Below are 26,990 nucleotides of genomic sequence, written 5' to 3'. Positions count from 1 at the left end.
CCACATCAGGCTCTGTGCTGACAGCTCAGACCCTGGAGCCTGCTTCAGATTCTGTCTCCCCCTCTCTCTGCCCCTCCCCTCCTCATGCTCTGTGTCTCTCTGTCTCTCAATAATAAATAAACGTTAAAAAAACCTGTTAAGAATGACTACTTCTGGAATATGAATTTGGGAATCAAAAGGGGAAGGCAAGAGATTTACTTTTCATTTTTTATCGCTCTGTACTGCTTGACTTTCTACCATTTGTCTTTTGTACATAATGTTAAATCTATGAAGAAGAAAAGGAAGGGAAGATTTTACATTTTTTTCGGGATCTAGCTTTGCAACAAAAAGACAATTTCATATCGTCGGTGTCACAAATAATCATTGTTTCCAGATATATCTCAGCTACAGCTGAGAAATAAAAGATACATAATTTTTAAATTCCATTGAACAGAAAACTTATTTAATGGTATATTTTGCCAGTAAACATCTTGGCAGATCCACTGAAACACAAAATTCCACATGAGCCATCTTATGTTAATTTATGAGAGAGGTAATGATAACTCCTATATTCACTATTTTACTGACTAACATCCAATTTTCATTGTTGTTGGCAACAGTCTGGCACTCTGAGATTTAATGTAGCACTTATCCAACTTTAGATGTATAAAATATTTCTTAATTTAAAAAACAAAAGCAACAACAAATACTTTCTTGGCCTCAAATACAAGTACTGTTTGCAAAGGTTGAGTGTTTCCAAACCTGGGCAAAAAATATTCTATATCTAATCAAAAATTTGATTTTTATACCTAATTGTAATTCCTTCACCTATATGCCTGATATCTAAGCATATGAGAAGCACCTTTATATTCACAATGAGGAATATCTCCACTTTGGCACTGCACAACAAGTTCAATCTCTAATTTTTTGTTGTCCAGCCCCAGTCAAGAGTTTCTCTGAAAATGGTCTATATTCTAGAGGAGTAAAGGACATTTCTCTAAGCCATGTTGAATCATGTTATCTTACCTGGAAAATATGATCCCAGTACTCTAAGAGTGTGGTACAAACAGAAATGCACCACCGGATCCTCCTTCAAGAAAGATCTTGCTACCCAGTTGCTGGGAGTATCATCAGCAGATGGCTTCCAGCTGTCAACTGTTTCAGTGACTGCCTCAGTTCCAGACTGGCCCAATGTAATATCCTTTCAGGAGCAGCTGACAACCAATAACTGAGGCAGGGAGATAAAGTCCTGGGCATTCTTGACAAGCCATTTTAACTCCAAAACTTCCCAAAGGGGTGGTCTGAGGCTGAAGGGACTGTATCACAGTTTGACTTCTACCCAATCCTGTTTCCAACTTCTCCTATCCACAGATGTTCATCCCAAGGACAAACTCAGTAAACATTCTTAACACTAGAGGCTGTCCTCAGAATCAGTTTCCTGGAGAACTCAAATTGTATCACCTAGAATCAATTTGGTATTATCCCCTTGGTTTTCATCAATGCCCAGTGTACAAAAGGGTCAAGAATGCTAATCATTCTTAAATGCATTGATGAGCCATAGCAGTTTTCTCAAGGTAAGACAGAGAATAGACCCTGGTGGAAATGTTTCTATAAGGAGACCTGGTACCATCATGACTCAGACAAAGTTGGCATAAAGGACTAGGTACAGAAACATATCCAATAAATTATATGCCACAGTGATGACAAATATGGAGCAGAAATCCATGGTGGGAGGGGGGGAGTCAACCCAACATAATGGTGTTAACAAAGAGCTGGAATTCTGGAACTGAGCTATGGCAAGAAAGAGCAAAAGCAAGGCAGGACCTGGTCTTAAGATAGATTTGGATTTGGAGAAATAGCTAGGGTGCCAAAAGAACACCTCAGAAAAGGGAGACAAGGCAGAAGGCCAACTATAATACTGAAATATCAAATCAGGTACTGAGTGAGGCCAACACAAAGTGGATAAAAATCTGAGACTTAGAGGCCCTTTGCTTAGCACTGTGGCACCACATCCTCAGTTGGAAACATACCTGATAGGGATGCTGTTAGGAGTATAGATCAATATGTGGGCCACGGTAAACACTGAAAAAATGTTACGTTTTAAAAAGTGATAGTTAGGGGCGCCTGGGTGGCTCAGTCGGTTGAGCGTCCGACTTCAGCTCAGGTCACGATCTCACAGACCGTGAGTTCAAGCCCCGCATCGGGCTCTGGGCTAATGGCTCAGAGTCTGGAGCCTGCTTCCGGTTCTGTGTCTCCCTCTCTCTCTCTGCCCCTCCCCCGTTCATGCTCTGTCTCTCTCTGTCTCAAAAATAAACGTAAAAAAAAATTTTTTTAAAGTGATAGTTATAATAGTATGGTCTGAAATTATTCAAGTGTTCCCATTCTGAAATCCTTATTGCTGTGTCAATCTTGGCACTTTCTTGGCATTGATAAAAGACCCAGCCCACAGGTGAGGAGCTAAACAACCCTAGCCATCAGAGCTGGCACAGGCAGAGACAGAAGTGAAAGGCAGGCATTCACAATTTCTCTCTGATAAACAAGAGAAAATATTTCTTATTCCAAACGGAGATGCTACATTTCCTTATGTTTTCTCTTTTGCTGAATTGCCAGGAAACTTAAAACCAAGCTCAACCAATGCACAAAATAGAGAGCCTGTCCCTTCCTTCCATCTAACTTCTTATTCTCTCCTCTACCATATTTCTAATTGCTTCTATTTTATTTCTTTATCATTCATTCAGTTGTGACTTGTGTCAGATCCTTCTGAAAAAATACAAATAGGAAGACAAGTAAATTCAAACAAAATTTTACTTGTAGTGAAAAAATTATCTCTTTCATGGAGAAAGAGATTTCTCTTTAAAACATTGTTGGTATATCACCTCGCACCTGTCAAAATGGTTAATATCAAAAACACAAGACACCACAAGTGCTGGCAAGGATGTGGAGAAAAAGGAGTCTTCATGCACTGTTGGTGGGAAGGCAAACTGGTGCAGCCATTGTGGAAAACAGTATGAAGTTTCATCAAAAAATTAAAAATAGAACTACTATATGATCCAGTAATTTCACTAGTGGATATTTACCCAAAGAATATGAAAATACTAATTCAAAAAGATATGTGCACTCCTCTATATTACAACATTATTTAAAATAGCCAAATTATGGGGATGCCTAGGTGGCACAGTCAGTTGAGTGTCTGACTTTGGCTCAGGTCACGATCTCCTGGTTCACAAGTTTGAGGCCCGAGTCAGGCTCTTTGCTGACAGCTCGGAGCCTGGAGCCTGCTTCAGATTCTGTGTCTCCCTCTCTCTCTGCACCTCCTCTGCTCATGCTCTGTTCTCTCTCTCTCTCTCAAAACTAAATAAACATTAAAAAAATTTTAAATAAAGCCAAATTATGGAAGCAGCCCAAGTGTCCATTCATAGATGAATGGATAAAGATGTCATACACATATACAGTGGAACATTACTCAGCCATAAAACTGAATGAAATCTTGCCATTTGCAACAACATGGATGGAACTAGAGAGTATTATGCTAAGTGAAATAAGTCAGAGAAAGACAAATACCATATGATTTCACTCATATGTGAAATTTAAGAAACAAAGGAAAAAAGACAAATAAAAATCAGACTCAACTATAGAGAACAAACTGGTGGTTACCAGACTAGAGGTAGATGAAATAGGTAAAGGGGATTAAGAGTACACTTGTCTTGATGAACACTCAGTAATGTATAGAATTGTTGAATAACTATATTGTATACCTGAAATGAATATAACACTAGATATTAGCCACAATGGAATTAAAAAATTTTTAATTGTTGCTAACATACTTTCCATAACTAGAGGCAAAAGCTAGCTTTAAAAATTCATTTATTCATTCATGTATACACTCAAAAACCATTGTTTACCCATCAAAATCTTGACATAGTTTGAAGAAATGGAAAAATATATCCTAAAATTCATATGGAATCTCAAAGAACCTTGAATGCCCAACATAATAAAGAAGAACAAAGCCAGAGTTCTATTTCCTAATTTCAAAACTTACCTCAAAGCTACAGTAATCAAAACACTGTAGTATTGGCATATAAACAAACAGAATAGAGAGCCCAAAAATAAGCTCTCACAGATATGGCTAAATTACTTTTGACAAGGGTTCAAAGACTGTTCAAAGGGGAAAGGATAGGCTTTTCAACAAATGCTGCTGGAAAAACTGGATATCCACATGTAAAAAAAATGAAATTGGACCCTTACCTTATACCATACACCAAAAATTAAGTCAAAATACATACACCAAAAAATAAGTCAAAATGAATCAAAGACTTAAATGTACAACATAAAATTCTGAGAAGAAAACATAGGAGAGGGGCGCCTGGGTGGCTCAGTCGGTTGAGCGTCCGACTGTGGCTCAGGCCACGGTCTGTGAGTTCAAGCCCCATATGGGGCTCTGGGCTGACAGCTCAGAGCCTGGAGCCTGCTTCAGATTCTGTGTCTCCCTCTCTCTCTGCCCCTCCCCTGCTCATGCTCTCTCTCTCTCTCTGTCAAAAATAAATAAAAACATTAAAAAAATTTAAAGAAAACATAGGAGAAAAGAATCAGGACATTGAATGATTTCTTGGATATGATACCAAATGCACAGGCAACATCAACAATAACAAAAATAGATAAATTGGAGTATATCAAAATAAAAACTTTCGTGCATTAAAGGAGACTATCAACAGAATAAAAAGGCAACCTATGGAATGGGAGAATTCATTTGCAAAACACATATCTAGTAAAGGGTTAATTCCAGAAAATACATATTTTTATATATAAATATTATATATATATATATGTGTATATATATATATATATATATATATATATATATATTCTAATCCTACATTTCAACAAAAAACAACTTGATTTAAAAAATGGGCAAAGAATTTGAATAGACATGTCTCCAGAGAGGGAATATGAATGGCCAAGAAGCACATGAAAACATACTCAACATCGCTAATCAAAACCATAGTGAGATACCACCTCACATTCAATAGGATGGCTATTATCAAAACAAAAAAAATGACAAATGTCGGCAAGGATATAGAAAAATCAGAACCTCTGTAGAAACAGAAAACTTCCAGTAGAAATGTAAAATGGTTAAGCTGCTATGGAAAACACTGTGAAGATTACCCCCAAAATTAAAATTCCCATATGACCCAGCAATTCAACTTTGAATATATACCCAAAAGCATTGAAAGAACAGACTCAAACAGATAATTATCCACTGGTTCATAGTAGCATATTCAGAATAGCCAAAAGGTGGAAGCAATCCACGTGTTCATTGACAGAAGAATGGATAAACAAAATGTGGTATATAAATACTAGGGAATACCATTCAGCCTTTAATAGGAAAGGATTTCTGATACATGCTGCAACATGGATGAATCTTGAGGACATTATGTCAAGGGACATAATGCTAGTCACATAAAAAAAGAATTACTCTATGAGTCCTCTTATAGGAAGTACCTAGAGTAGTCAAATTCATAGAGCTAGAAAGTAGAGTGGTGGTTGCCCGGGCTGGGGGAAGGAACAATGGGGAGTTGTTGTTTAGTGGGTATGAAGTTCTAGTTTTGCAGGTTGAAAAGTTCTGAGGATGGATGGTGGTGATGGTTGCAGAACAATGTAAATGCACTGAATGTCACTGAACTGTACACTGGAAAATGGTTACAATGGTCAATTTTATGCTATGCATATCTTACCATTATTTTTTTTAACACATTTTCTTTTTTTTTTTTAGTAATCAAACATTGCTGGCTCTGCACAAGACTCAGATAACTCACAGTATAGTAGGAAAGAAAGAGAAAAATAAACTATCTCAAAACAATAGGCACCATAATGGAGTTATTCACAAATACTTTGGTAGCCCAGGGAAGAGAAAGAGTCAAGGATGGAGTGCCATATGTTTTGTTTTACAAAACTAGCCATGGGGATGCCTGGCTGGCCCAGTCTGTTAAGTCATGGATACTATTGATTTCAGCTCAGGTCATGATCTCAGGGTCGTGAGATCGAGCCCCAAATCTGGGGCGATCTTTCTCTCAAAATAAAAAAAAAATTCTCTCTCTCCCTCTCTCTTCCTGCCTCTCTCCCACTCGCTTGCAGGAGGGATCTTTTTGAGAGATCAAAAAAGGAAAAAAGAAAAAAAAAAAACCCTAGCTATGAACTGAATATAATCAATGATTCATTCAAAAAAGACTTACTGGGGGCTCCCGGGTAGCTCAATGATTGAGCATCAGGCTCCTTAATTTTGGCGCAGGTCATGATCTCACAGTTCATGAGTTTGAGCCCAAATTGGGCTCGTGCCTGCTTGGGATTCTCTCTCTCCCTCTCTGCCCCTCCTCCACTCAAGCACATGTGTGAATGCACTCTCAAAAATAAACATTAAAAAAATGACTTACTGAACAACTACTTTCAGTCAGACACTCTTGCATGGAAATTATATTTACTGTGAGACAAATTAGAGCCACATCTGCCCTGTGGAGGAGAGATCTGAACTCCTTGTCCAATTTGGGAAACAATAAAAGATATTCCAGGATCTAACCCAAAGCCATTTCTCATGCGACCCCCTGGAGGTAGGAGCAAGCTTGGAAAAATTCTTTTGACAACATTCGTTGCCTAGATTTTAAGATTTAAGAATTAAAACTGACTGCTCTTTGACTTACAAACTTTTCCTCCCCTAGGAACAATCAATTTATTCAAAGTTCACCTTTCCACCACAAACCACTCAGCATTGTAAACCAGCGCATCTTAACATTAATGTGCATTCAAGGTATCTGGGGTTCTTAACTTGCAATTGCCGATTCAGTGGGGCTGGGGCAGGACTGTTCTGCCTTAATAAGCTCCCAGGTGAGGCAGATGCAGTCGGTCCCCTGACCACACTGTGAACAGCCAGGTCATGAGTAACAACTACAGATGATATGTACAATCACAATTCCACACGTCTGCTCTATGGTGCTGGTTAAAGTTGATGATGCTCTACCTGACACTAAGTACAAAATCTTACAGCTTTTGTCAAAAAAATAAAGTTTCCGGGAAAAAAAAAACTTTTTAAGTTTGGATGAACCTCTATTTCTAATTACAGGGCTTTCATAAAGAAAGCCTGAGGGGTAAGATTACTTTTAAGTTCATCAACTGCTTTCACTCAAGGAAAATTAAGGGTTGCCTGAGTTTGACAGGTACTTAATTGCATCATAACAGAAAGAGGGTTTGATTCCCTCCTCGTCCACTATAATTAAATCCTTGCATATTCTCCAGCTTGTGAAAGGTCACATGAGGAAGCTGAATTTTTAAGTGTTGTAGCATTTTTTCTTCTTCTTTTGATTTAATAAAGAAAATGAATCAAACTGTTTTGTTTGCAAAGATTATGAGCCCTCCAAAGAGAAAAATCAGCGCATAAGTATAAAAGGGGACTGTTTAACTCTCATAATTTTTTATAATGAAAAGTCTGCATAATTTGCCCTTTTTTGTTTACCCAACTTGTTAAATGATCAAAAATTATTAAATCTTAACAGATTGGCCTACCCTTGTCAAAACCCACATTATGCAGCACAAGACCTTCCCAGAAAGAGAGGACTCTTTCCTGGAAGGTTATTTAACAGTTTCAAGAAAATGTTATACACTCCAAGACCACATCAATACTTCTAGGAATCAAAGGCTATCTGTGATACCTACAGTTTTTATTGTTTCCTGATTATAACTTTAAATCTTTGCATCAAGAATTGTAATAAGCAAAAATGTTTTCACAATTTTGCTCCCATGAGCTACAAAAAGATCATTAACTATTGTACTTAGTTTTTCCATTTTGAGGGGTGAACCAGAAATTCAGAGGCTAATTCTCCATCATTAAGTTGTACTTTTTCTTCCATTATTTCATAATATTTTGGTCAAGCTGTCATCAGAGGCACTGTCCAATCCAACATAGGTTTAAACTCAGGCCTGTAGATGAAGCTGAGATCAAGGTATCAAGATTCCACAAATGGCATTAATTTGTTTCACATTTTGCCCTAAAACAAATCGAGTTCCAGAAAATCCCACAAGATATGTAGCAAATTCCTATGTGACCACAGATCTTCTCACTAACTCTTCTTGTTAATCCTTGAAAACTCTTTGAATGGCCAATCGAGAGAGAGAGAATATACTTGCCCAGCTGGCAGATAGATGACTTATAATTGTGATAGCCTCTTATTTCTGTGACTTTAATTGAAATGGTACTTTTATTGAAGTCTGCCATTTTTTTTCTGACCAGCCATGCAAATAATTATACTGTCCAGGATATTAAAGGAAACAGGCCAACCCAAAAGGAAATCAGGCAGAGACTTGAAGGAATCTGACCAGGATTCTAAACACAATAACCTCTGCATCTCCCCCTGCTGTCTTTCTCTCAGGTTTCTGTGAGACTCTGCCTTCCAGGTTTATAATAACCCAAGAAATAAGCAAAACAGGCAGAATAAATGACACTTTGAAAATAGGATGAAGCAAATTGTCTTTGGTGGCCCACAGATTGGATAGACTATGGTGTGTGACCCTGATTGGCCCTTGAGGGGACCCAAATTTTCCCATACGAAGTCCCTTAGGTCTATATCGTCTTCCCACTGACTCTCTAAAGTGCCAGGAGACAGGCCAAAGGACAGTCTTCTAATTTACCTTTGTTCAGGAACACTCCAAGAACCTCTTTCCTCCTAAAGGAAAGGCAGCTGCTGATAGCCTCTTTTGCAATAGTCATGTAGCAAACCAGTACCCTACCTAAGAGCCTCAGGGTAGAACTTTATTGGAAGATCCCACTTCTTACAGATGTAGTCACTAAATCATTTCTCAAAAACAGTTGCTGCTTTCTTAATTTACTTATGAAAACTGGAAAGCATGGCCTCAATCATCACTTCCCCACCTTTCTTAGTATCTTCACTTCTTTCTCTACATAGCTATAGAAATTTTCAGAAATATTTTCTTTCTGAAATTTTCAGAAATATTTTCCATCTCTCTCTTAACAGTCCAAATTTTTCAAATGATAGCCAGGATCTAGCGGTACACAGCCTCTCTCTTCCATCAATGTAATAAAAGTTATGATTCAACAAAGGATCTCTTCCTAGTCTACCACTTAAAATTCCTTAGTTACATTAAAAATACTAATAAATACAATAAACAGTTTTCATATTCACAAAGAAGAGCCTAAAAGATAGAGACAACCCTCCTGAGTACAAAGAGAGGGATTTTTCCATTTAAAGGTTATTTTCTTGAATAGTTTAACTAGGCATTAAACCCAGACCTTCCAGAGCCTTGGCCTCTGGAGGCTCCTTTCTTCACTCCTGCTGTCCAGAGCTTTGCGTCAGTCACTGTGGTCCTCCTGCTGGCACAGGAGACTCAGACCTTGGCTTTCTCCCAAGCCTGTCAACACTGCTCCCAATAACTGCCAGAGAAACCATATGGTCTCTCCACACCCTCCCCTTGGGGCCAAGCTTATTATCTTCCCAACCTACCCACAGCAGCATGGAGTAGGAAAGGAGAGGAAGAGCAAGCTTGGGGCCTGAACTTGGGTTGTTCCTATTTTTCTGTTATTGAATCACCATCAAGAGAGGTAGGGTGGGGCATGCAAGGGAGAGGAAAGAAAAGGAGAGAGAGAGAAAGGAAGAAAGGAAGGAAGGAAAGAAGGGAGGGAGGAAGGATGAGGGAGGGAGGAAGAGAGGGAAGAAGGATGGGAAGGGAGGAAGGAAACAAACATTTGAAGAACACTTGGCAAAAAAAAAAGAGAAAAAAACACTTGTTATGAAAGAAGTTTAGCTCATTTGTAATTCAGTTATTGGTTTGGTTCTAGAAATGCCTAGGAAATGTCTTCTAAGAGTGTTATCCTCAAAATAATTTATATACTTAGGTGTTAAACAGCCTTTTAAAGGCATTGCGTTTTCACCTCAGAGGAGAAAGACTGCATATGATCTGGAAGCATTTCTGGAAGCTGCTATTCAAAGGTAGCACAGTAAGGTAAGTTTCTAAGTTAAAGAGAAAAATGTTACCTGGACAAAATGTTGCCAGAGTTTGAAAAACCATTATGATTTTCCTATTTCAAAAAAATAGTTCTGTATAATGTGTTTAACTGGATCATTAATTCCTTAAACATGACACTCAGCTGAGAATCAGAAAGTAGGTTTTCATAGGAACCAAACTCCATCTGAAAAAATACTACTATTGAATATCCAGCTACCCATCTAGTCACTTTTATTTTTATTATAATATATACTAAGCTGTGATCTCTAGCTATCAAATTTTAATTTTGAAAAGAGATATTTATACTCTGTACTAAAAAGACAAAATTGGAGATCCAAAATTATTTTATGAGAAAATAATCACATGAAAGTCTGGATGTCTAACCAGACCACTGCTTTGGGATTTGATCTGGACTAATATTTCCACCCCCTACTCCTCATCATGCATCCCACTCAACACCTCATACACTGAGAAATCCTATTTAACAAAAAAAATGCCATGTTGAAGGGACTTTTCTAAAATGCCGAGAGACCACAAACTGTATCTGGTTGGCCTGTCTGTTCCCCGTACTCGCCTGGCTTCATTATGAAAAGATGCCAGAAATAGCATTCCTACAGGATTTCCAGTACAGAAACCACAAGAATGCTCTTTCTCATGATATGGCAACTGTGCAACAATATGGCGTCATCTGGAAAATTACAGTCTTAGAGACAAATATTTTTTCCCCTCTCCAATGATTTAAAATAGACAGGGTGTCGCCCAAAATCCATGCTTTCCCTTCTCCAAGATGGAGGACTCTTCTTGCAATGTTCCTCCTGGGGACAACAACCTTTGCTGCCGGAGCCCCTGAAAGGCAAACTCTCACACACAACTCCTTGGATAGTCCTCAAAGGATTTTGGAAATGATTCAAAGTGCATCCACTGAAAAAGAAGGCGTTCTAGAGTATATCACTAAATAAACATTTCTTTTGTGACTTAACATTTATAACAAATCACACTTACAATGAACTTTCCACAGAGCTTAAATTTGTATGAGAAGTATCAACATTATTATGGCAGTTGTTTTTGTGTGTGACATTTATTTGGATACACTCAGCATAAAAAAGAACAGTAATCTAAAAACTAGTAATCTAATTATGAGACATTATACATAGGGCACTTTTAAAAAATAAGAACATAAGAAAAAATTCCCAGAAGTGTAGATAATATGTTTCATAAAGGCATGTCTGCCTGACTCATAGCTGTATTCCCTGTATCTACTCAAGTTGAATTCACAATAGATACTCAATAAGCATTTGTGGAAAGAAGAAAGAGAAGGAGACAATGGGGCAGATGTAAGGGGAAAAAAGAATACAGGGTGCAAGGTACCTAAGCTCAACATGGTGCAAATGAAACTTATTAATTGGAAAAACATCTCAGTCATTTGCCTTCACTTGAAGGAGGAGTTACACTCTCCTCACTGAAGTGGGAGTTGTTTTTCACCATATGGCAAATAAGCCTGTTGGCTCTCAGAACCCACCATCCAGACTCCCAGGCCATTTTCTATTTGTTTCTTCCTTCACAGCATCAGGTCACCTCACAATTATTTGCAGTTGCCTAAAGACGGCGTATGAATACACTGGCTCTCAATTTCTGAGTTCTCACTAATTTTGATTGTGTTTACATGGGTTACAGAAAGTTGTTAATGTCATAAATAAGACATAAATAACCAAAAGTGTGTCAGTGTTGTTTTCTGTTGGGTTTTCAGGAAAGAGAGATTCTTCTCAAAAAATGAGAGTTCATGAGAAAAGACTTATTTTTAGGCTCTAAGCTCCCAGTTGCTTCTATATTTCTTAAAACCCTCTAATCTCAAATCCCAATGGCTGAAAATTTATTGAGCTCATACAACAAAAGTACAGAAGCCAAAATGATTGCAACAAGTGCAATGCAAGCTTACTCAAAAGTAGAGACAAGTGATCATACAGTAAGTCATATCCCTCTGCAATGTCTCTCTCTCTCTCTCTCTCTCTCTCTCTCTCTCTCTCACACACACACACACACACACACACACACACACACACACTTCACAAAAGACACATGAGCTTCACAGAGCTCCCTGTGTGGAAATAGCCTGAGATTTCAGCATTAGTACTTCCTTTTGGCAGTTTCCCCAAACACCATCTGAAGTCTCTGGGGGATGAGTAGATGGACAGCTCCACAATGACACGATCTCAAGCTTTTACCTTGACATCGACTGAGGGGAAAAAGGAAGTCATTTAATGACTGAGAACCAAAAAAAATCAAGTAACCTAAAACATATTTTCTGGCAAAATTTGCCTTCTACAAAGCAGCCGAAGGATGATAACAGGGTGTGGAGAGATGGAATCAGCAGTTAAGTGGATATCCGTCTGTCACTTAGCCTTCATTACATAGCATTAAAGACCAGCGTCTGGCCAGCTTGGCACTCTTTCTTCCCACATCATCCCATTGGCAACATGCTTCCCCAAGGTCCATGGCCTCTGGCCACACCACTCTGGCCTGCGGTTCCATCACATCTTACAAACTGTAAAGGGGCCGGACAGTACTTGGATGAGATCAAGGGTCAATCTGGACTGGATTCAGGCCTGGTTCAACAAGGTTTTGCACGATTTGTTCCTCCATTTCCCTCTCCTCTTATTTCTTTACCTTCTGGGCTTCCTATTTCAAGTACCTCCCCCACATCCCCCCACTCTATCTGGATGATCTTCTGTTTTCCTAAATTCTTCTCACCCTTACCATATCCCAAAGTCTTCCTTCCTCTGTCTTTTCAATGTTTCCTCTTGCTGTACTTATATTTCTTTAAAACCAACATGAATTGGCTGGAAGCAAAATAAACAGATGCAACTAAAAGAATCATAAATCATGAAGTGGGACATTAAGATCCTTCCCAATACAGGAAACCACCTCTCAGTTTGTTTCAGAAAAGGAGATAAAGGAACAGAGCTTTAGTTTCACTGAAATGTCCTGTTCCCCTAACAAGTCCTCTGGGATTAAATAGGAAGTGTGCTAGACAGATCAAATATTCAGACTGAGCATATATACAGTGAATCAAAACCCTCTTCACTGTATGCACTTGACTTAACAAACATGGAAAATAAATACAGCTCTTGTACTTTCTGATGTTATAAAGAAATATTAAAAATGACCTCCATATATTTGGGTACATAACAATAGTCCCACACCAGGGCTCACCAAAGCCATTTTACAGCATAAGTGCATTGTGACTTCTAACTTTCCTTATAAAGATGGAGGTGCCACATACAAACACGCACACACAGACTCACTGACACGTCACTCCAATTCCATAATATTAACCACAGAAAATGGCCTTCTCATCTACCCAGCTGTGCAACCACACCCTACCGGTCATCAGCTTCTGTTGAGTATACCTGCAAAATAGTTCTCATTTCTTTAGTCTGTCTCCACCTGTCTGCCACCACCTTTGGTAGTCCAGAGGTTGTCAAACTTGTTCTGTAAAGAGCTAAATCATAAATATTTGAGGCTTCGTGGGCCAAACAGTTCTGTTGCAACTACTCAACTCCACTGTCTAGTGCAAAAGCAGCCATGGAAATATGAAAGCAAATGAACAGGCAGTGAGTGAGATCTGGCTGAAGTTTGCTGATAGCTGTTGTGGGCTATGAGCATCTCTCATCCAAATTTCTGCAATACTTCTAACTGGTCTCCTATGTCCAGGTTGACTCTTCTCTAACTCATTCTCTACTTTGCAGGCAAAGATCTTTCAAAAACACAAGTAACTCACTCCATTGATAAAAACCCTTCACTAGGATGAGCCCCTATCTACCTCTTCATACTCTATGATCCAGTCATACTATACTCTGTACTTGTTTCTATTCCTCATACATGCATCCAGCTACCTGTTGCCTCTGGGCCTTCACACAGGCTATTTCCTCTCTGAGTAGAACACAGTCTTCAGTATCCCTTTCTCCATGCCCTTTATCATTTAGATTTTCTCTCACAAGTCATTTCCTTGTGGACGTTCCCTGCCCACTGTACTAGACCTCCTAGATCAGACAGGGACTCCTGCTAAATGTTCTTAGCACCTTGAGCTTTTATCATATTTGAACACTGTGTTTGCTGCTAGACAATAAGCTTGGGAGGAAGGAACCATGTCTGTCCTTTATGCCACTGTTTCTTCAGCATCTAGTAGAGTACCTGGTATGTAGTTCATGCAAAAGAATGTTTGTTGAATGAATGAACCAGAATCCAAAGTAGCATAGTAAAATGTTCCAAACTGTTTGTACTATTATACATAATTGGTTACCTATAAGAACCATAAAAGCTTAACAGGCATCCCCCCCCAAAAAAATGCTTTCCAGTAAAGATTAATAATTTAGTTTTTAAAGAGATTAGAGTTATTATATAACTCAATGAATTGCTTAAACATTCATAGTAGTTTATTAAAATTATTAGGCACTTCAATGTGTATACAGGTATAATATTTATGAAAGTCTCCTCCTATAGGTAACACTCTTGTTGATCACTGCCCTCAAATGTAAACAGTAAGACATGGAAAACATTATAACCTCATTACAATAATGGTTACTATCTTTGACCCCTTCCCATTTACAACGGCAAAACGATATCATTCCAAGTCTTTTTAACAGGCACAGATACAGGAGTTGCAAAACTTTTTAGGGTACTAAAACCAGTCATATATGTAAAATTTGATAATGAGAAAAACTGAACATGTACTTAATGGTTCTTAGCACTCTAAAGCTGGGTAATTTTTCATTGAAGTATAACTAAAATATAATATCTTATTAGTTTCAGGTATACATCATAATGATTTGGTATTTTAGACATTACAAAATGATTCCCATGATAAATCTAGTTACCACCTGTCACCATACAAAGTTATATTATTGACCATGTTACCTATGCTGTACATCACATACCCGTGACTTCCTTTTTAAATTTTTTAATGTTTATTTATTTTTGAGAGAGAGACAGAGTGTGAGCAGGGGAGGGGCAGAGAAAGAGGGAGACACAGAATCTGAAGCAGGCTCCAGGGTCCAAGCTATCCGCACAAAGCCAGACATGGGGCTCAAACTCACAAACCATGAGATTATGACCTGAGCCGAAGCTGGATGCTTAACCAACTGATTAAGGCACCCCTCCCCATGACTTACTTTTTTAAAGTAGGCTTCATACCCAGTATGGAACCCAACATGGGGCTTGAACTCATGACTCTGAGATCAACACCTGAGCTGAAATCCAGAGTCAGACACTCAACCAACTGAGCCACACAGGTACCCCTTCATAACTTATTTTACAACTGGAAGTTTATACCTTCTAAGCCATCCACTCTACATCTCCCCTCTCTGGTAACCAACAGCTTATTTCCTATATCTATTAGTCTGTTTCTGTTTTGGGTGTTTGTTTGTTTTTTAGATTCCACATATAAGTGAAATCATACAGTTTTTGTTTCTCTGTCTGACTTATTTCACTTAGCATAACACCCTCTAGGTCCATCCATGTTGTCTCAAATGGCAAGATTTCATTCTTTTTTATGGCTCAGTAATATTCCATCTTAAGTAATTTATTAAATTACAAGAAAGTAATTTATTCTTTTTGGTGAAATTGCAAATGGGATGGAAGGAAGGATGGAAGGAAGGGAGGGAGGGAGGAGATAGATGATAGAAACAGATGATTGGTAGATACATAGCTACATAGATACATAGATAGATGCCACATCTTTATGCATTCATCTATCGATGGACACTTAGGTTTCTTCCATAGCTCGGCTTCTGTAAATAATGCTGCAATGAGCATAGGGGTACACACATCTCTTCAAGTTGGTGTTTTTACTTTCTTCGGGTAAATTCCCAGCAATTCCATTGCTGGATTATACAGTGGTTCTATTTTTAACTTTTGAAGGAACCTCCATACTGTTTTCCACAGTACCAATTTGTATTCCTGCCAACAGTGCACAAGAGTTCTCTTTTCTCCACATCCTCACCAACACTTGTTATTTTGTGCCTTTTTGATAATAGTCAGTCTGACAAATGTGAGGTGATATCTCATCGTGGCTTTGATTTGCATTTCCCTGATGAATAGTGATGTTAAGCATCTTTTGATATGCCTGTTGGCCATCTGTATGTTTTCCTTGGAAAACATGTCTATTTAAGTCCTCTGCCCATTTTTTAATTGGGTTGTTTGGTTTTTTGAGAAGTTGTGCATGTTCCTTACATATTTTTTTTTTCAGAGAGAGAGCATGAACATGAGCTGGAGAGAGGGGCATAGGGAGAGAGGGGCATAGGGAGAGAGAGAGAGAGAGAAAGAAACTCAAGTAGTCTCCATGCTCAGTGTAAAGCCAATGCAAGGCTCAATCCCAAGACCCTGGGATCATGACCTGAGCAAAAGCAAGAGTTAGATGATCAACTGACTGAGCCACCCAGGTGCCTCAAAATATACATTTTGAATAGTAATTCCTTATCAGATATATGAATTCCAAATATCCTCTCCCATTCAGTACGTTGGATTCGGTTTTGCTGATTTTTTTTTAAATAATTTTTTTGCTGTGCAAAAACTTTTTAGTATGATGCAATCCCATTTGCTTATTTTAGCTTTTGTTACCCTTGTCTGAGAAGACTAGTCCAAAAAAATACTGCTAAAACCAATGTCAAAGAGCTTCCTGCCTATGTTTTCTTCTAGAAGTTTTACGGTTTCAAGTCTTACATTCAAGTCTAATCCATTTTGAATTTATTTTTGTATGTGGTACAAGAAAGTGTTCCAGTTTCATTCTTTTAGGTATAGCTATCCAATTTTACCAATACCATTTATTAAAGAGACCGTCTTTTCTCCACTGTAAATTCTTGCTTCCTTTGTCATAGAATAATTGACCATATATGCATGGGTTTATTTCCGGACTCTCCACTCAATCCATTGATCTATATGCTTGTTTTTGTGCCGGCATCATACGGTTCTCATTTCTATAGCTTTCTGGTATAGTTTGAAATCAGGGAGCATAATATCTCCAGTTTTCTTCTTTCTCAAGATAACTTTGGCTCTTTGGGGTCTTTTGTGGTTCTATACAGATTTTAAGACCCATTGTTCTAGTTCCATGAAAAGTGCCATGGGTAATTTGATGGGGATTGAATCTGTAGATTCTTTGGGTAGTATAGACATTTTAACAATATTTATTCTTCCAATCCATGAACACAGTATGTCTTTCCATTTATTTGTGTCATCTTCATTTTCTCTCATCAATGTCTAATAGTTTTCAGAGTATAGGTCTTTTGCCTCCTTGGTTAAATTAGTACTGGGTATTTTATTCTTTTTGGTGAAATTGCAAATGGGATTGTTTTGTTAACTTCACTCTCTGATAACTCAATATTAGTGTAGAGAAATACAACCAATTTCTGTGTGTCAATTTTGTATCCTGTGACTTTATTTAATGCATTTATTAATTCTAATAGTTTTTTGGTGGAGTCTTTAGGGTTTTCTACATATAGTATCATGTCATCTGCAAATAGTGACGGGTTTTTTTCTTCCTTTCCAATTTGTATGCCCTTTCTTTTTTCTTGCCTGATTACTGTGGCCAGGACTCCCAATACTATGTTCTATATCTGATGTGTCCAATATCTTGAGTAAAGTTCCTACTATGTAACTTAGAGGGAAAAAAAGTGGAAAGGGTGGCATCCTTGTCATGTTCCTGTTCATGTGAAAAAGTTTTCAGTATCTCACTGTTGAGTATGATGTTAGCTATCAGTTGTCATAGATGGCCTTTCTTATGTTGAGATACATTCCTTCTATACCCACTTCATTGAGAGTTTTTATCTAAATGAATATTGGATTTTGTCAAGTGCTTTTTTTGTACCTGATATGATTACATAATTTTTATTCTTTGTGAATGTGGTGTGTCATATTGATTTGCAGATATTGAGCCATTTTTCATCCCTGGAGTAAATCCCACTTGATCATGGTATACAATCCTTTTAACATATTGTTGAATTTGGCTTGCCAATATTTTGTTGAGGATTTTTGCATCAGTGTTCATCAGACATATCAGCCAGTAATATTCCTTTTTTTTTTTGTGGTACCTTACTCTGGTTTTGGCATCAGAGTAATTATGGCCTCATAAAATGAGTTTTGAAGTGCTCTTTCCTCTTCAATTTTTTAGAATAATTTGAGGATAGGTACTAACTTCTTTAAATGTTTGATAGAATTCACCCATGAAACCATCTAGTCCCAGACTTGTTTTTGGGGAGTTTTTAAATTACTGATTCAATTTTATTACTTGTAATTGATCTATTCAGACATTCTATCTCTTCATGATTCAGTCTTGGACAGTTGTGTGCTTCTAGGAGTTTATCTGTTTCCTCTAGGTTTGCCAATTGTTGGCATACAATTGTTTGTAGTCTCTTATGATCTTTTGTATTTCCATGGTATCAAGTATAACTTCCCTTCTTTCATTTGATTTTATTTGGGCCCTCTCTCTTCTTTTCCTGATGAGTCTGGCTAGAGGTTTATTGATTTTATCTTTTCAAAGAACCAGAGAGCTAGGTAATTTTTAACTTGGTGTGGTCATCAAGGATTGTTGTTTGTAGCTTTAGGGGGAGAACAAAACCATCTACATTTTAAAATGGACTCTAAATGACTCCAATATGAATCCTCAGTTGAAAACTTGTTCTAAATGGTGACTTACTGAGGGTAGCATCTCTTTCCTGTTGTTTTATCCCTAGACCTTGGCTGAGAGCCTAATACATAGTAGGTGCTCCGTGGATATTTATTGACCTAAACCATAATAATTGTTGCCTGGGGTGATGGTAATTGGTGAAAACTTTTAAATTTGTATATCTTTGTATTATTTGAAGTTTTTAAAATGAGCATGTATATTTCTTTTCTAACCAAAAAAGAGATCTTTATAAAAATTTATATTAACATATATGGAAACAGATTAAGGTAAAAGATGTATTTTTAAGGCACAGAATTAGACTTATATTAAAAGTACTGGTGAATAGGATAATTTGAAATTAATAAACTGTTTCTATCTGAAAGAATAAAATTCTGTAACTATAACAATTTCTAATAGCAACCATGAAGGAACACATTTCTGGGCCCTGCCTTTCAAGGCATCATCACCGTAAGTTGTTAGATCAAGTGATCTTTAAGTCTATACCTGATGTGTCCAGTATCTTGAGTAGAGTTCCTACAATGTAGAGAAAAATCTCTATAAAAATAAAAGTTGAAGCCCTTTCCCATCAGGGCAATTATTGAATAGCTTGCCTTTATGCTGCTAATAACCCATGATTATGTCTTACACTGGTCCACACTGATAGGAGACTAGAAATTACTTACTCTAGAAGCTTGATTGTACTCCTACAAAATCACTTGCATATTGTATTTTTATTCCAATGAGATGAGCCACCTTCTAACTATATACTCGTTTATTTCCCTTGCTCTTTTGATCCTTCTCATTGTTTTCATTTTCCCATAATTCTTATTTAATTGATTTTCCAATCTGTTTTTCCTAGAAACAAATTTAAGAAGTGTTCACACCAAGTTGGAGAATTAATGGCTTTCTTCCTGGGCCACACCCAAAACCACTACCACCCCATAAAAAATCCCTGCCATTACCTTCTCACTATTCAGGCTATTTCTCAACTTTGCCACTTATTCTCTGCTTTGGACTTTCATTATACTCTAATCTCCATGGTTTTCATCTAATTAGCATGCACACAGATTTTTCCATAATCTCCCATCCCCTTCAGATGAACAACTCATTCGGAAAGTCGGCCTAAGTTCCATCTTCTACCTAAGATGCTGCATCTTGGATTAACCCCCTTGACTCCACACATACAACTTTTCCTCAAGAAATATGCTTGGCCTAGGCCAGAATCCCTAGTAGAAACCCATTCTGGGCTATAGGAAACTTGATTCCCTCTTGTCTAGGAGGAATGATGAGATCATTTGGAAAAATTAATCATCTAAAATGTCAGTAGATTGTTCCATCTGGGTTCAAATTTATCACCATAAACTATATTTTCTCATTGAATTACCAGTCACTACACTCAGGATTTTAATTTGATAAAAGAATACTTATACTTTAAAAAACTTTTGGGGCGCCTGGGTGGCGCAGTCGGTTAAGCGTCCGACTTCAGCCAGGTCACGATCTCGCGGTCCGGGAGTTCGAGCCCCGCGTCAGGCTCTGGGCTGATGGCTCAGAGCCTGGAGCCTGTTTCCGATTCTGTGTCTCCCTCTCTCTCTGACCCTCCCCCGTTCATGCTCTGTCTCTCTCTGTCCCAAAAATAAATAAACGTTGAAAAAAAAATTTAAAAAAAAAAAAACAAAAACTTTATTGGAACACCAAACAAGAAAGAGAATTCATTACTGTACTTCCACCCCCTAGCCCCCCACAAACCCATCTTGTTCCAGGTCTACCTTGGAATTAGATTTTGATAAGGGTTAGGCCTGTGTGTCTGACCTTTGAAGGAATATTGAATGGCCCTGGGAAATAACATAAAGACTGGGTTTTTTTTTTTACTTGGGAAAACCCATTCATCATTCAAATTATTTTGTGATCCAGGATATAAGTTGGTCAGTACTTACCAAGTGCCTGCCTTGTGTGTATTATAGTTCCAGGTTACTCCATTTACAATCCTAATGGACACAACCTATTAAGATGATGTGCCAAGCTGTACCAAAACTCTATTCCTCAGGGATGTATTCTATGAGGATGGGAGAAGACAGGAGGGACACAAAGATAAAACTTCAGTACCCTGATAATAATGGCATATGAGAAGAGCCTTGAGGGCAGCAGCCCAACTCCTCAAGAGATGTCACGGTCTAAATTACATGTCCCAGCTCCTCAGCCCTTTCCATCTGTCTGAGCTAGAGGTGGTCTTGGATTCTGCTCTACAAGGAGCTGTAGGGCAAATAAAATAGAGATGGTTAACAGCACTTGAATGTTCAACACATAACCCCTTTTTAAGAAATAGAAGTTCAAAATCCAAGGCCTTCCAGCTGGGCTGAGTACAGCTGTTGTACCCTGAGTCCATGCCATCCCTTTGAAACAAAAAACAAAGCAGCAGTAATAAAAATAAAATTCATACTTAAAAAAAAAATGTTGGTCCCTTCCCACTCATGTTTATGTATAAACCAAACACCAGCAAAACAAACTGGTGGTTAAACCGGCATTTTAGTTATGAGCCATTGCATTAACCAAACAAGCTATGGGACACCCACAGACATCTCTTATTTTTATGGTGCTGGATAACAAGAGGGTCCAGGTAGGTGTCCAGGTATCCTACTGCTCCCAGAGAGGCCTCCAGCCTTCACTGTTCCCACAGAAATTAATCTTTATAAAAATTATAAGAAGGTTTGGAGTCTTCAGAAGGATAAACTTCTTCTAAGCTCAGACATCAAAACTAGGAGAGCAGTAAAAACTCCAAAGCATGACTTTATGGCTGGGTTGGTGCTATTTTAAATGACTGCTTCCCACTCTGGTCCTGAACCCAATTTATTCTCATCTCCCCAAACCAACTCTTCTTACTTATGGGAGATTGAACGAGTCAATGCCTATCTGAAAATCAGTTCTTTCTAAAGCTGCATTTGTTTTTGCAGAGCACTGGATGAGGGGATTTCCTAACAGACTTAGGAAAATGTAGCTCAAGCTGATGAAACCATGTTCTACTTATTATTGGGCCCAGAGGGCTGGAGAGAGAGTGTGACAACCTACAGCTGTCCACAGCTGGCCTTTGAAAAACAGCTTCTTGAAATTAAATACAGCGGCTGCAAATGCCTGGTCAGAGGCATTCTGGGAAAGCACCTGTGTCAAGGCAGAAACCAGGAAAGACGAAAAGGATGAGTGCTTGGGAGAAGTGAATCTGTGGTTTTGACTGGCGTAACAAGTCCCATTTGGGTTAAGAAGTCAATGGAAAAATGATCCTTCCTCAGTTACTTTTATTTTGTTTTTGTTAAAATTTCTTTTGGAAAAATTAAACATCTGGACCTCTTTATGGAAATAGTTGTTATGGTCGCTGGGAAAAAATTATATATTTTTTTTCATCGAGTTTAGATCAATTTGGTCAGAGAAGGCCTAGGGGTATAGAAAACCCCAACATGGGGTGGCTGCTTCTCCAGCCTTTAAACATTTTGAAAATAAACTTTCTGCTTAGTACATTCTGGGGTATCCACAGTCTTCAGAGGCAGCACTGAACAGCTGTCTGTAACAGGAAGACCTGACTATACCCAGCAAATAGGGAGCTCTTCTCCCCAAGGCAGGGAAATTCCTCTTAGGTTTGAAGTTGGTTGTTTGTGTTGCTAAGTTGCTGGCATAATATTTTTTTTCCCTGCAGTTGGTGTTTCATATTTAGGAGAGGGAGAGGAAAACAATGGATCTGTGCTATTTTTCAATCAATATCTTTCTTTGGTGGAGCACATTTTAAGTGAGACATATTTGGGAAGAATTTTCTATCCTCTCACCACTATTATTTTTAAAATAGATTGTGGAAGGATGAGGCTTCTTTATGCTCTTTAAGCACTATACTCTTTGTTCCTGAGTGTAGGGTTAAAGGAAAAGGACATGCCTTTCTAAAACTCTTATTTGGGAATGTAGTATTTTCTTTAACTCAGGCAGACATTCTGAATTCCAGTGAGCTCTGAAGTCCCGATCTCTCTCCTGTGGGCCGATTTTGGAGCCCATTTTGATAGCTGTAGTCTTCCTTCTTCAGTCTCGAGATAGAGAGAAGGTATCACAAATAAGGTCCAGTAGGACAGGGAATGTGGGCATCCTTTAGCATTCTGTCTGCCTCCCACAAGTGCCTTGCACACAGAAAATAGTCAATAAGGCTTAACCTAAAACATGCAATTTTAACTCGTTCTGGGCAATCAGATGTACAGAACTTTTTACATGGGATTTCCCCAGCATTTTTGGTTCCATTTTTGTTTTTTAAATTTGTCTCTGAAACAGAAGTTGCTGGAGCAACTTGAACCCAGGTTTTTCCTCTTGAAAGCTCCCCATCAATCAGTTTGAGATCATGTAGATTATAAGTGGCCTAATACTATTTTTGACCAAAAGGTTCTTATCTGCCTATGATCCTGCTACTCAGTTTCATTTCTTTGGATTTTTAGTTTGTAAATGTGCCCTGTTAAAATGCAAAACCTCCTGGAGAAAGTAATCCCATATTAATAATATTAATAATCATCCCTTAAACTGAGATTGGCCAAAAGATGGTTAAGAAAAGTCACTATAGGAAGGAATGAGGTAGGACTGAAAACAGAAATGGGACTGAAGGAAGGGTTCCAGGTCCCAGGGTGCAAGGAGCAGAGAGAAGGCCACTTGAAGGGGAAAGAGAATAGTTTCCAAAGCCCAATTTCATATAATTTGCACTTTACATAATTTACAGTTATGTTAAAAGCCAGTACTGTTCTTACCCACAGGGGATTCATAAGGAACACTTTGAACTCCTCGGAAGGAAAGATTTAGTAAATACAAAATATGATTATCATTACACCTGTTTCCTAGAATAGATGAGGGACTTTTTATCCAGGTGTATATTATCCCTTTGTGTCTTTTGGGTCAAGAAGGTTCATTTATAATTCCATGTCTGTTTTGAGAGATTATAGATGGGCAGCACTGAGAGAAAATGGCATAGGATAAGCAGAAAATATGGCAGATGAGAAAGGACATAAGAAGTTTATATATTTCAAATGGTTCACCCTCCGATGACCAGGATTAATAGGAAGGATATCTTAGTTTGAATTCCCCCAGAAGCAGATCCTGAGAAAGAGATTTGAGTGCAAGTAGTTTATTTGGGAGGTGATCCCAAGAAGTATTGGTAGGAAATGAGGAAAAGACAAGGAAGTGCCCAAAATCAATAGTGCATAATCAAGCAGTTTACCACTATGGGCAACTGAGGATCACTCCTGCTGGGTAACTCTGGGACATCCCTCCAAGTCGTTCCATATGATGAGTGAGAAATCTGAGATATTTATCTTTTGATACTCATCCTTGATGGCTGAGGGATGCTCCCTGCTGCTTCTGGCCTGCCTCAGTGTAGATGGAGAGGCAGAACCACAGGTGCCATGTTCTGGAATGGTGAGTGCCAGGAAGATGTGGTGGGGCAGCATGTGTATGGGCATTCAGGAGCAACTAGAGCCCGCAAAAGTCATGATAAGGCCCTGTGGGCACTTAGAGCATCATATACAAGGACATAACAAATAAGCGGTTTTATCAATTTAGGATCTTCAAATTCATAAAGAAAATTTATATTTTTTTCACTTTCCTTGAGAACCTCCTTTACTTGGCTCCAACTAACACTACAACAAAGAGTGACTCCCAGCGACTCATCTCTGCTGAATCCTTGCTCTGTATTTCTAACTGCTTAAAGAGGATCTCCACCTAGAGAAGAGCCTCTCAAACTTAACACGCCTTAAATTCTCTTCTTCCAAAAATCCACTCGTTTTCCTACTATCTATCTAATTAAGTCAAATTAGAAACTTTGAAATCATCTTCAATCTTCACTCTCTTTTACCCTACAAATCTAGTCAACTCCTGACAGTCCACCTCCTAAATATCTTTTAATCTACCCTACCCTCTCCTACGAAATTTTATTCATGCCCTGAGCCCATTGCTTGCTTGTTAATGCAGTGGTGAGCCAAAGTGAACATATCCTCCGAATGAGTCTCAGGTGTCACTCTTGTCAAACTTTGAACCCCAAGTTGGTTTTCTGGCTTAGGACATATTCTATAACATGGGAAATATCACCCAATCCCTGCCCAAACTGCTGTGGATCATAAAGTGAGATCCTTGGCCAAAAGCAATGTCATGTGGGATACTATGACAGTGTATAAGGCTATAAGGCATTCAGTAAATTCAAGGATGGTACCAGAAATATAATGGGCAGTGAAAGTGAATCCAAATGCAGAAGAAAGGACCATTCCAGTGAGGACAAATCATTTGCCCTTTCTATGTTGGAATCAATCCAAGTTGAGCCAGATCAGTAGAGGTTGTCCAGGTTTGACAGTAGCAGGTAATTTGCTCTCAGTCGATGTTACTTTTGTTTTTTCTGCTAAGTCAGCAGATATTCTGCAGTGGACACAGACAATAAAGTAGGGGCTTACCCAAGTTCAGTGTATATTGGAAGTTCTCATTCAATCCTCAAGGGTCTACCTTATTACCATGAGAGAATTTTCTTCTTGCAACACAGTGACAGAATTCTGAGTTTTTATTTCTTGCTACACCATTGGGTGTACTTGAGATTTTAGTGCAACAAGCATGGCCTTGGCCAACTGCAGAGTCCAGTGCAATTTACAGTTGGCTGCTCCTCTCAGTTTAGCAGCTCAGAGTTGGTTTTCTGCTGCAGGCAACTTCAGTGTTCAGAAGTGGCATAGCCTCATCTACCTTTAGAAAGGAAGACCATTTTATTGAACCCATGACTCACTCATAGCCTCCATCACTGTCTCTGTGACTACTTTGTTCATGAGCCCACTTAAAAGACATGGGGGAAGATGGAAAGAGAAGCCAACTGATATCCACAGCATTGATCATTTAGTTCACCTAGTTATTAAGAATTTTCTCTACAGTTGAGGTTTATTTGAAGAACATTTATATGGATCTCATCCTCTGGTCCTATTTCAAGATATCCATTCACTCAGGCTGCTACTCAACTAGTACATACTAGTAGGTCTAGATGAGTTATTAAAGTATTAAAATATTGGCATAGTGCTTCATAAATAGCAGCCGCATGAGCTACCAGCATGCTCACTCCTTGCAGCTTACCCTAATTTCTCCTGTCCTAGAGGACCCAGATCAATACCAGGTGAGATGCCTTACCCTGACTCCTGCCAACCCACAGGCCAACTAGCCAGTTCATCATGGTTCCTCAGAGTGGCCTTCAGTTCTGCATAGAGCAGGGTCAGATCCCAGGAGCAGTGCTGCTGTTTGGGAACTACCATCTTAGCAGGTAAATACCATCTAGGCCTCCTGAGACTGTGGCTGCTTCTAGAAGTTCCCTGCGTGGCTGATCATAAGAGTGGAAGCCTCTGCCATATTTTTTTATTGGTCACACATTTTTCATATCACTCCTGCCTATTCCTCAAACCTACTTATCATTAAATCTCCAATCCTGATGGATTCAAATCTCTAACTATCTGGTCAAATCAATAACCTCTAATGGTAAGTCCTTCCTTCCTCCCTTACCATCAATTGGTATAGATACTTCCTTCAAGCCATCTGTCCTGACAGATAAATTGGACAATGGCATGCACTGTTCAATACTCTGCCCCCAAAGAAGATTTCAACATTTCCTTTGCCCATCATCCTTAAGAGCTATGCCTTAGTGGGATTGCAATACCTTAGCAGAATACTTCTGCCTGGTGCCAGCATATTGGGCAAAACTGTCTAAAAACTAGACGTACATTATTTCCTCTTCAGTCAACTGGTCCTAGGAGACTCCACAGAAAGCTGTTGGTGTAGATTGAGGGAGTGGTTGCCATGTGACAGAAGTAGGTACATAGTGTGAGCACCTGCAAATACTACTTACTTTTGTCTTCAGGGCTTGCCCATTCCTGCATGTATAACCTCCATTTGAAGGTGGAATTCTTCTAGATACACAAAACTGATGGTAATAGTTCATAAAGGGCAGCTCAGACTGCAAGGTAACCCACTGTCCCATGGTCAGTTACTCAGTCTCTATCAGGACCCCATAGCTACTAACCTAAAGCTATTTCTCAAAAGGAAAAAGTTACGTGAAGAAAGCATGATTTGTTACAAGTCTCTTGGGTTCCAGCTGTAGTGACAGAGGCATCAAGTTTTCCCATTGGTTCCTTTCCAGAATCCTGGTGTTCATATGTCCACTGGAAGATGGGCCAAATGGCAGAACTACTTGTACTTAACAACAGACTAGCTGGAGAGCCTTCCTGTTCTGGGTTCCATTCAAAGTTGTTAGCTTTTGGGGTCCCTTGCTAAACAGTTGTAAGCCACACATCCAAATGTGGTGCATGTTCTCTTCCAAATCCAAAGA

The sequence above is a fragment of the Leopardus geoffroyi genome, chromosome B4 (assembly GCF_018350155.1).
Source record: "Leopardus geoffroyi isolate Oge1 chromosome B4, O.geoffroyi_Oge1_pat1.0, whole genome shotgun sequence".
NCBI classification, from domain to species: Eukaryota; Metazoa; Chordata; class Mammalia; order Carnivora; family Felidae; genus Leopardus; species Leopardus geoffroyi.
The sequence above is the reverse complement of the archived record's forward strand: the minus strand, read 5'-3'. Positions refer to the sequence as shown.